The following is a 10,605-nucleotide window of genomic DNA, read 5'->3' on the forward strand; positions in this document are numbered from 1 at the left end:
AAAACCCAAAGCATAATCTTTGTTCACAGAGTGTCAGGTATATCTGACTCCAGGCTCCAAGGAATCACATATTTGAACCTGCCCCATCCTGGGGCTGCTGCCTCTCTCTGACTCTGCTGGGACACTAAGCACCCTTTCTTGGAGCCCTTGCTCCTGTGCGTCATGTGTTTTTAGTTTAGTTTAGTTTTTTTTTTTTTTGAGACAGAGTCTTGCTCTATTACCCAGGCTGGAGTGCAATGGTATGATCTCTGCTCAATGCAACCTCTGCCTACTGGGTTCAAGCAATTCTCGTGCCTCAGTCTCCTGAGTAGCTGAGATTACAGGTGCATGCTCACCACCATGCCCAACTAATTTTTGTATTTTTAGTGGAGACAGGGTTTCACCATGTTGGCCAGAATGGACTGGAACTTCAGACCTTGAGTGATCCACCCGCCTTGGCCTCCCAAAGTGCTGGGATTACTGCATCTGGCCTGTGTGTCATGTGTTTCTAATTTTATTCACTTGTACTGAGTTTGTGTCTGCCACCTGGAAATTTCAGTTCTTGCTTTAGAGCTTAGCTAAGTTCTTAAAACTTAAGTAGGTAACTGGATGCTGTTTCAATCCATTTGGGCTGCTGTAACAAAACACCTTAGACTGAGTAGTTTACAAACAATATACATGTATTCTTGCAGTGCTGGAGTCTGGGAAGTCCAAGATCAAGACACCAGCAGGTTCAGTGTCTGGTGAAGGCCCATTCCTCATAGCTGATGCCTTTTTTGTGTCTTCACATGGCAGAAGGAACAAAAAAGTTATCCCTGGCCTCTTTTATAAGGGCACTAACCCATTCACGAGGGCTCTGCCCTTATGATCTAATTGCCTCCTAGATGTCCCACCTCTCAACACTATTGCACTAGAGATTAGGTTTCAACATATGAATTCTGGTGGGGACACAAGTCTTTAGACCATAGCAGGTACCTCCACACTTTCAGGGTACATGTTGGGGGCATTTTTCCTGTGCCTGTTCTGTCATTTGACCTACAAGTTCCATTTTTTACTCCTGGCTGGTTAACTAGTTAGGTAATAATGTAGATTGTGAACCTTCACAATGCTCAGCACAAAATAAGACTTACTTGTTTGATGAATTGATGAACAAAGCAATGAATGAATGAATGAGGCTTCCTAGGAGAGCAAACCATTTAAATTCAAGAGACAAATCACTAGCCCTGAAGGGGCAGGAGGGAGGCAATGTATTGGGGGCTGATTAAAGCAAAAGCTTACACAGCCTCACCTGGCCCCAGAGGCTGCTCAGTGTGCAACTCAGCCCAAACTTGGACAATGTGAAGGAGGAGTTTGTTCAGTTAACCCTGGAGATTTCCACTTTCTCTTGAGGGAGGGAGAGGCAGCAAGACTGTTTGAGATTCTCTTGTTTGGAGATCTAAAGCTAGACAGATTTGAGATTGAGTCTCAGCATTGCACTATGAACTGTATGTCCTTGGCCAGGTCACTCAATGCTTACTGCCTCAATTTTCCCAACTGTGAAATAGGGAGGGATAAACAAGAGTGCAGCCTCATCATGGCACAGAGATGCTTATATACCAAGCACTGCATCTGGCACCAAGGAAGTGCTCATGTAGCCATTAGTATTTGAAACAGTTGACACCTGCTGCCTACCACCAGGAGCAGGATGTCAACCCACTGCACAGTTTGCAGGTGTCAGGATCGCCAAGAAAGACACAACTCACACAGGCACTGGATGGAACAATACTTTATTTACATTGAGAAACTTCACTAGGGAGTGTTGGCTCCCCATGACCAGCCTGTCTTGTCCTGCAGCTGATGCAGGGAGGTGGTCTGCATGTGCCCCTCTCAGGCTGCAGGTGAAGAACCTCATTTCCTTCCTCCTGACAACAGATATGGCAGTAAGGTTGGCCAGGTGCTATATGACGGACACACTGAAGCAGACCAAAGAAGTACATACAAGGAAACAACAGAGAAAGGTTTCCTCAAGCACAGTGGTGAGTCCAACACAGGCTGTGTTTTTTGAGCTCGTTATTTCCAGGGAAGGAATGGCTCCAGGCACAACCTCATGAGACTGAGCAGGAGTTGAGCAAGCTGGTCATGGCTGCCTCTCCTGGCAAGTAATGCTACCAATACAATGGTCCTGGTGGTGATCATTTCTTGTTGACGCCCCTCTGCATCTCCTTCTCACCTTCTTTATCAGAACTGGTCTCTCATCTGTGCACCGTGAGTTTCGGACCTCAGCTTCGAGGCAGTCCCAGCAGTCTTGGTGCTTCCTTCACCTCTTTGGCTTATTTTGTTTTTCATTTATACTATCATATGATTACAACATTAACATATGTTCATTTTTTTAAAAAAAGATGAAAATCCCTAAACATGCAGAAAAATAGAAAAAACATTAAAATCATTAATAAGTTTATCACTGTTGTCAGTATTTTCGAATATTTCCTTTAAGCTTTCTTTCTGCAAATAAACATATATACATTATTTTAAAAACTTGAAATTATATTACATGTAAAGTTCTTAATATATATTTGTACTTAACATTTTCTCATCTCATTACATATTCTTTGAAAGCACCTTTTTATGCCTACAAAGCATTTTATCTTATGGGTACAACATGCTTATATAACTCCAGTGATGTAATTCTGGTAGATGTGATATTTTTGAGTCTTGTCCTCAGATAACAAACATTTGTAGCATGTTGCATTTGTCTACATCTGTTTCAATTCCACCTCACATGCTTTCTTCAGACAGCGGCAACTTTGATCTGGTCATTTCCAGGTAAAGTCAGTCACTCACTTGAGATTTAAAATCAGATCATTTCTGCTTCTCTCCTTTTTCCTCTTCTCCGAGATCGGCAGCTAAAGTTTATTTTTTTTTTCTGTTTTTTCCAAAGCAAAACCCTAAAAGCCTCAGGACATGAAGTCAATACCACCAACCACAGTCAGTTTTCCCACCAGCCCAGGTAGAATAAAGCCATGTAACAGCAAGTCAAAAGGAGTGGGGGCCTGATGCCCAAAGACAGCAGAGTACAGGTCCCTGGTACCTGCCTGGGTGTGTACTTCTCCCCAGCTGCATGGCACCATCTCCTGGGAGCTTTCCAAACTCCTGAAACCAGGCCATGCCCCAGACAAAGGACATCAGATTCCATGGCTGGCTCCAGGCTTCAGTGCTTTTTATATCTCTCCAGATGATTACAGCATGCAGCAGCCAGTGCTACTGGCCTTCTGCTGTGCATGTGTAGTCTAATCAATGGATACCATCTAGGGGCTGTTAAACTGTGGAATCTTGGTCCCACCCCAGACCAGCTCCCTCAGAGTCTGCACCTTAGCAAGGTCTCCAGGTGGCTTAAATGCACATTAAAGTGTGAGGAATTTATATGAAAAATAATAAAAGTCATAAAAACCATTTATACAGCTCTTAACCTTTCATCCATATTGATGATATAAGAGGACCAATAATTGGCCTTTGAGAAATATATGGAATAGGATTACTTTGGAGAGAGGTGTGCTGTGATTCCCACCTTGCCCAAGGGGTGTGGCAGGGGTGTGATCTTGTCATCATATCAAAGAAACTGCTGAGAGCTTGCTGTCTGCCCTTGCAGTCTGGGGAATGCCATGACATGCTGTCTGAATCACACATTAAAGTACAGAGGGCGAGGGCTGGCTGAGTGACCTGCAGAGGCTAAGCTAAAGGGCTCTGGTTTGGAAAATCACTCTACTTCCAAGATTTGTTGGGCTAAGGATTCAGTGAGCATGTCCTCTGGACTGGAGGTGGACACATGCCTGAGGGAGCCTCCTGGCTGCCCTGAGCTTGACGAGACACACAGATCCGGGGCTGCAGAAGGAATTGGGAGTGGTCACAGCAAGGGGGCTGTTAATATGAGGCATTCCCGCAGCCCCCAGAAGGCCCTGTAAGAGGAAGTGTCAGCTCAAAACACCTGAAACATTCCAGAAACCAGAGAACAACCATGGTCCCAGTCAAGGAAAATCCTTTCTGTCCCCTGCTCCCCACAAGGGGTAATGTAGTTTGGCATGATGGAGGAGTGAGAGGAGCTGAGCACCCGGTTCTTCCTGGTCTGCAGCAGGCCCCAGGGCAGGGGAAGGAGACCTGGCTCTAAATCCTGTCTGATTGCATCCTGTATGAGGACGTCTGGATCACTGAATTGAAACAGAGGCTGGTGATTTAACGTGGCTCTGGGACGCTGTATTGGCACCATGACAACAATAACTATCACTGCCCCTGCCATCTACAGGACCAGAGAAATTATGGGGTCTGCCCAGGCAGGGAAGAACAAGGAATGGAGAAAGAAAAATCAGAATGAAGTTATATCTCCACCTCCTGCATGGCTGGCATGGCATTTGCAGCCTGGGTGGGGTTGGGGAAGCCTCAGGGCTGAGGCCTCTGAGGCAGGATGGATAGAAACTCAGATGGGTTTGGGAATCTGGATGGGAGAAACTCTAGTGCTTGCTGCCCTGCAGGGCACTGGAAGACAGTGAGTGGTCCAAGGCTCCTCTGGGGCCTAGCCTTCCTCAGGATTCCACACCTGGCCATGCAGGGAGGCAAAGGAGGGCCTGGTGGGAGGTGTTTGGGTCATGGGAGGAGTCCCTTATGAAGGGCTTGGTGCTCTCCTCAAGGAAATGAGTGAGTTCTTGCTCTATGAGTTCCACGAGAACTGATTGTTCAAAAGAGCCCGGCACCTCCCTCTCCTCTCTCTCTTTCTTGCTCATGCGATCACCATGTGACATGCCAGCTCCCCGCCACCTCCATCATGAGTGGAAACTTCCTGAGGCCTCACCAAGAGCAAGTGCTGGAGCCACACCTGCTATACAGCCTGCAGAACCATGAGCCAAATAAACATCTTTCTTTATAAATTACCCAGCCTCAGGTATTTCTTTATAGCAATATAAATGGTCTAAGACAGGGTCTATAACAGCATTATATACATATTCATACATAATCTCTGGAAAGATTTATATTAAAATGTTAGTAGAGAACTCTTTGGGTTACGGAATTGTGGGTAATTTTTATTTTAGTAATGGCCACATTACGATTTTACATAGAATATGTATTACTTGGATTAAAACAATAAAATTTATCTTAGAAGTCCTTTTCTATATTCATGTAAGGTAAATGATCACATTTATTTTCTTTTACTTATTTTATTGGTTCACTTTTTACTTGGAAATCTTTAATCCATCTGTAATTAACTTTGGTGTAAGGTGATGATCTATATTTTTTTAGAGTAGTTAGCCAACATCCCAGTAGCATTTACTGCACAATCTAGACTCTTCTTCTGATATCTTAGACTTTCTTCCTATTTTCCTTGCTCCTGCATTCTGTGTTACCTCTATCACACATAAGTTTGTCATACATACAAGGTCAGTTTCCATTTATCTGCTCAGCTATTCTATTGGCAGGATCACACCATCGTATTATGCCTTTTAATAATATTATTATCTAGTAACATAAGATGATGCTCATCATTTTTCTAAGTGTATTCTTCCATGTTATCTTTGGAACTACCCTGTGAAATTTGAATTAGATATCACTGTAAGGCCAGTTGCCTCGCCGGGAGCTCAGACATGACCATCCCTCTCCACGCCTGAAAACTACGTCACCAGAATCTGCACTCAACACACACCCACCTCTGCACTCCACATCAGGATCTGCACTCTGCATCAGAATCTGCACTCAACACTAAACTCTGCACTTGTCACCTAGCCCACCATTGGAAAACCCCGCCAAAATTTAAAAGAAGCCCCACCAAAAACTTCCCAATAGCACATTGCCCCGTCCAAGTCCCACTTCCCCTGGGCAGCCCGCTCACCAGAAATCCCGCCTACCTACCAATAGCAGCTCGCCTCGTCCACGTCCTGTTTCTTCTCAGCCAATCAAACGCCTTCACTCCCTATAAAACTCCATGCCTGAGAGGAGTCAGGCGCAACTTCTCTGGCCTCCCCCTTTCCTGGACCATAGAACCTCTCCCGGGAGCTGAATAAATTGGCATTTAATTGTTCTTATACTGGCCTCAGTTTCCTCATTTTAAACTGGGCAATAACCCTTACAATCACAATTATTTAAAAAGAAATAACATGTTGGAACTATTTAGGCTTTCCATTCAGGGACATGGATCTAGAAAACTTCTTTAATGTCTATTATACCTTAATTTTTTTTCCTTTGACTAGTACCACAGTCTTCTTGGAGAAAAAATGTTCTTGGCTGAAGGAAAATAAGACTTCAATTAAAATTTGTTTAAAAAGCAACAATTGTGAAAACACTATGTATTTAAGCAAATGGGGACAACTAAAACTATATTCAGAGGATTATTCAAAGCCTTAAGTACTTTCAATAGTACATAAGAAAACCTGAAAATAAACTAAGAATTCAATTTTTAAAGTCTTTTAATTTTTAAAAGCAGAGCTAAAGAAAGCAAGAGAAGGGAAATGGTAGCCTTACAAGCAGAATTTTGAAAACAAGAAAATTAGAAGAACTGATGAATAAATACAAGGTCCACTTATTTAGTCTCTAGATGTATTAATAGATTTGTCTGTTTCTTCTTTCAGATCTATTGGTTTCTGCTCCATGTGTTTTAAAATTCTGTTGCTAGGTGCATATATGTTTAGGATTATTAATGTCTCCTTGCAGAATTGACTCTTTTATCATCGTGCAATATCCCTTTTTCCAAGCATAATATTTTCTTTTATCTTTTGTGATGCCTGTGTTTGTCTGCAGCTTTCAGTTAATATTTTCATGGTATATCTTTTCATCCCATTGCTTTTATCCTTTCTATGTCTTACCTTTTGTAATAAATACTTATGTCTTTTTGTAATAAATTGGCAATAGTAAGTAAAATGTTTCTTTGAGTTCTTTGATTTGTCCTGGCAAATTATTAAGCATGAGGAGCAGGGTCATGGGAACCCTGATTCTCAGCAGGTCGGTTGGAAGCACAGGAAAAACAACATGGGGCTGGTGATTGGCATCTGAATTGGGAGCAGACTTGTGGTGCTGAGCTCTCAACCTGTGGGGTCTAACAGAATCTCCAGGTAGGTGGTGTCAAAATTGAGTTAAATTGTGAGACACCCAGCTGGTGTCCCCTAGAGGATTGTTTGGTGTGTGGGGAAAACCCATACACGTCTGATGTCAGAAGTGAAGTATTGAGGGTGTTGAGTGATAATACAGTAGGAGAAAAAAACCTGTTTTTTTCTTTACAGGCAAGTGATCAATACAATAAGCATGGAGCACCCTAATTTATGGACCACAACCTGTTAGCAGTATAGAAAATTTAGTCATAGGATGAAAACGTTTTACAGCGTAAAAATGAGGAAGGTACTGTGTTTACAGACAGGGGACAGCTCTGTGCTGATCATTTTGAAACCTTGAAAAAGTGATTATTTTAAAAATGAAAATAATCAAATTTGATTCAAGAAAAGGTAGAAAGGGGATATATCAGGAACTATGGAAGAATAAGGATATGCAAAAGCAAAAATGACTTTCAATGATAGCACTGTTTTGCTTGGTAGGATTTTTTTTTTCAAACTTTGAGGGAATGGGTAAATTCCTGACTATACAAAAGTTATGTGATATCCCTCACTGAGGATAGCTACAGGAGTTACTTCTTTCCTTGTTTAATCTGGATTTATTATCTTTTGTTGTTCATACCCTATTCATTTTCTTCTGGGCTGGTTACTTCTCCCCATTGAGGCCCCATTTTTCCCTGGAGAGGAGACTGACAAGTGCTCCCACCCCAGCTCAAGTGCAGGCATTTAATAAGAAAATCCTTAGGAACCAGTTTCTTTTAAAATGTGTAAATAAACCGGGAATGCGTTATCATTACGAGAAAATAAGGATGAAAACACCTATTGCCTAAGTCCCTGGTTCCAGAGCTCTGCTGTACAACACTGTATCTATAGTTAACAATACTGTATTGTACACTCAAAGATTTAAGAGGGTAGATTTCATGTGAAGTGTTCTTACCATGACAAAAAGAATATTAAAGTTCATGAAGGCTTTAAAAATAAATCTTTTATTGAATACTTGTACTCAAGGAAATAACTTTATTTTAAATAAAAAAGTGTTTTTACTTTGGGAATATAAAAGATATGTGCCTAGAAATCAAAATAAACCTTGAGTTTTTCAGTGGGTGAAAAGAAAGAAAGTCCCTGGTGGCAATCTTCCTCATTCCAAGACACTTTCCTCCTTGTGGGCAGTCAGTGGAATTAATGGGTGAGAGCCACATTCTTTAACAGGGTCAGCCGAGATCTACATGGCTTCCCGCAGAGACCAAAGGTCCTTTTCGCAGAGTTTATGTCCTCATTTTATAATTATACTATATCTAAATTGTCTTTATCTCATTTTGTTTGCTTTTCCTTTTGATGTATATAAAAGTTATGGGTTTTTTTTATTGGTATCCTAGCTAAGGTAAAACAAATATTTTGATTGGATGTTAGCTTGGGTCCTCATTTTATGCCTCAAGGGAAAACCTACATAAAAAGGAATAGAACACACCAACCCCGTTCCCCTTTCCCGGAAGATGTCAGCTCCTCAGCCCCTTGGTGGAGCTTAGGAAGCCTTGGCTACAGTTGTGGAACCTCATATATCTGATGTCTCTTACTCACCCAAGTGAGTTGCATGGGCTCAGATCTTTGAAGAATTCCACCTTTCAGAAAGAAGGCTGAGAGGAGTGCATGAAATATCTGGCATGATAGGAAAACAGAATGTGAAAATGGGACTTTCACTGACATCTGGAGTTTGGCTGAAGCCCAACCCCGAGCCCCCAGTGTCGACTTCCACATCCTGGAGTCAGATGCCGGCTTATCTGTGGTAGAGATTCCTGCCCTTCCCGGTAACCATTCTCTTTTCTTCCCTGATTTTCCGTGGAGTTCAGGTGGTCCTGTGATACCACAAAACATAAGGGAGAGGAAGGAGGGCTGACCCCTGGAGCCTGTCCCTCTTCTCCTTCCCCTGTTTTCCTGCTTGAAATACGAAGAAGAAAGTGAGAGTTCTGCAACCATCCTGAGGACTCAACAGTGGCTCAGTTGTTGAGAAAGGGAGAATGAGACCCTCAGGGCATGGCCTTGTACCAGTGTGAACCCTACTTCCAGGTTTTGTCCTGTGGTGCACTCAGGCCACTATTTGGGAAGCTCTACAAGTATAGCCAAGCACAATTCCTGGCTTGGACATTGAAATGTGACATCGTGCTGGATTTGCAAAGGCCATAGAAGGGAGGGCTAAGAACTGACTGTGGGAGGGAGACTGGAGGGGAGGGTTGTTGGCATACTCTACTGCTTTCTCCCCTTCGCCAGGTGAAGGGCCTTGGGGGACAACTCTGAGATTGGCAAGCACCCCTTCCCAAGCTTCTGACTCTTCTGAGCCACCTCACCTCCAAGAGAGAAACTGGGATGGTGAAGTGAGGGGGACAACTGCTGGGCTCCTGGCTCCTTGGCACTGACCCTGCTCCCACCACAGCTTCCTGCAGGTTCCACGTGGTAACCATAAAGAGAAGGCAGACTGGGCCACCTTCAATGAGATTCTGCTCATAAAAGGCACCTGCAGAGGGGTAGCCTAGAAGTCTGCTTGGGGTGGAGGGACAGGGACAGAGGAATGAGAGTGCGACCCCGCAGACAGTCTCAGTCCCACTCATAAGTCAAGAAGCTGGGAGTCCCATGGAAGGGTCAAGCCAGCGTTGGAGGGACCTGTGGCTGCTGTGATGGAGCCCTCAGTCAGCGGCTTGGAGGTGGCAGACATTTACTCCTCATTGGGCTGCAGGCTGGATTCTGAGGTTGGGAGTCTGCAGGGCTGGGCTCAGGGCTGCTCCCTTGCAGGCTGCAGCTGGCCCTTCTTGCTGTCCTCACACGGTGGAGAGAGGCAGGAGCTCTCTGGGGCCTCTTTCATCAGGGCCCTTATCCCATTCGTGAGGCCCCCATCCTCATGACCCAATCATTAACGCCACACACAACAGTCCCACTCCTAACACCATCCTTTTAGGGGCTACAATTTCAACACGTGGATTGAGGGGCAACAACATTCACTCCATAGGAGGCAGCATCTGGGCTCGCAACATGGGGAGCCTTGGCAATGCCACGAAATGGAAGGCTGCCTGATGCCATCCTCGACCCAAGTGACCGCTGGAGTTACAGGGTCTGCCATGCAGAGGAGGAGTGGAGGACAAGGAGAGGAAAAAGTAACCACTTTTCCTTTCCCAGCTGAAGGCCTCTTTGAGATAAGGGCTGGAGGAGCAGAAGTTTTTCATGAGATAAAAGCCTGGAGTTTTGATATCGGACCAGACCAGACTTTCTCTTCTTTGTTAGGGATCAGAAATGCTGTGAAGCCTGCCTGAGATTTCACTGAGGTGGGGAAGAAAGATTTAACACAGCCGGGAGAAAAGGCGGCGGTGTCAAAGACGGAGGCTGCTTTCTACCTACCCCTTTCCGAGCCAAGCGTGTTTAGTGGCATGCCTGGAAATTTAAAGGGGAACGAAAGTGGGGTGAACTCCTCTAGCTGGTGGCTGCCTCTTGGTGTCCTGCGGTTTCTATTTCGTTGGAAGCAAAGGAATCAAAGCACTTTGCTGTCAGAGAAGGAAGGCATTCCCAATTTTGGCACACC

Source organism: Callithrix jacchus, chromosome 15 (assembly GCF_049354715.1).
Source record: "Callithrix jacchus isolate 240 chromosome 15, calJac240_pri, whole genome shotgun sequence".
Lineage (NCBI taxonomy): Eukaryota > Metazoa > Chordata > Mammalia > Primates > Cebidae > Callithrix > Callithrix jacchus.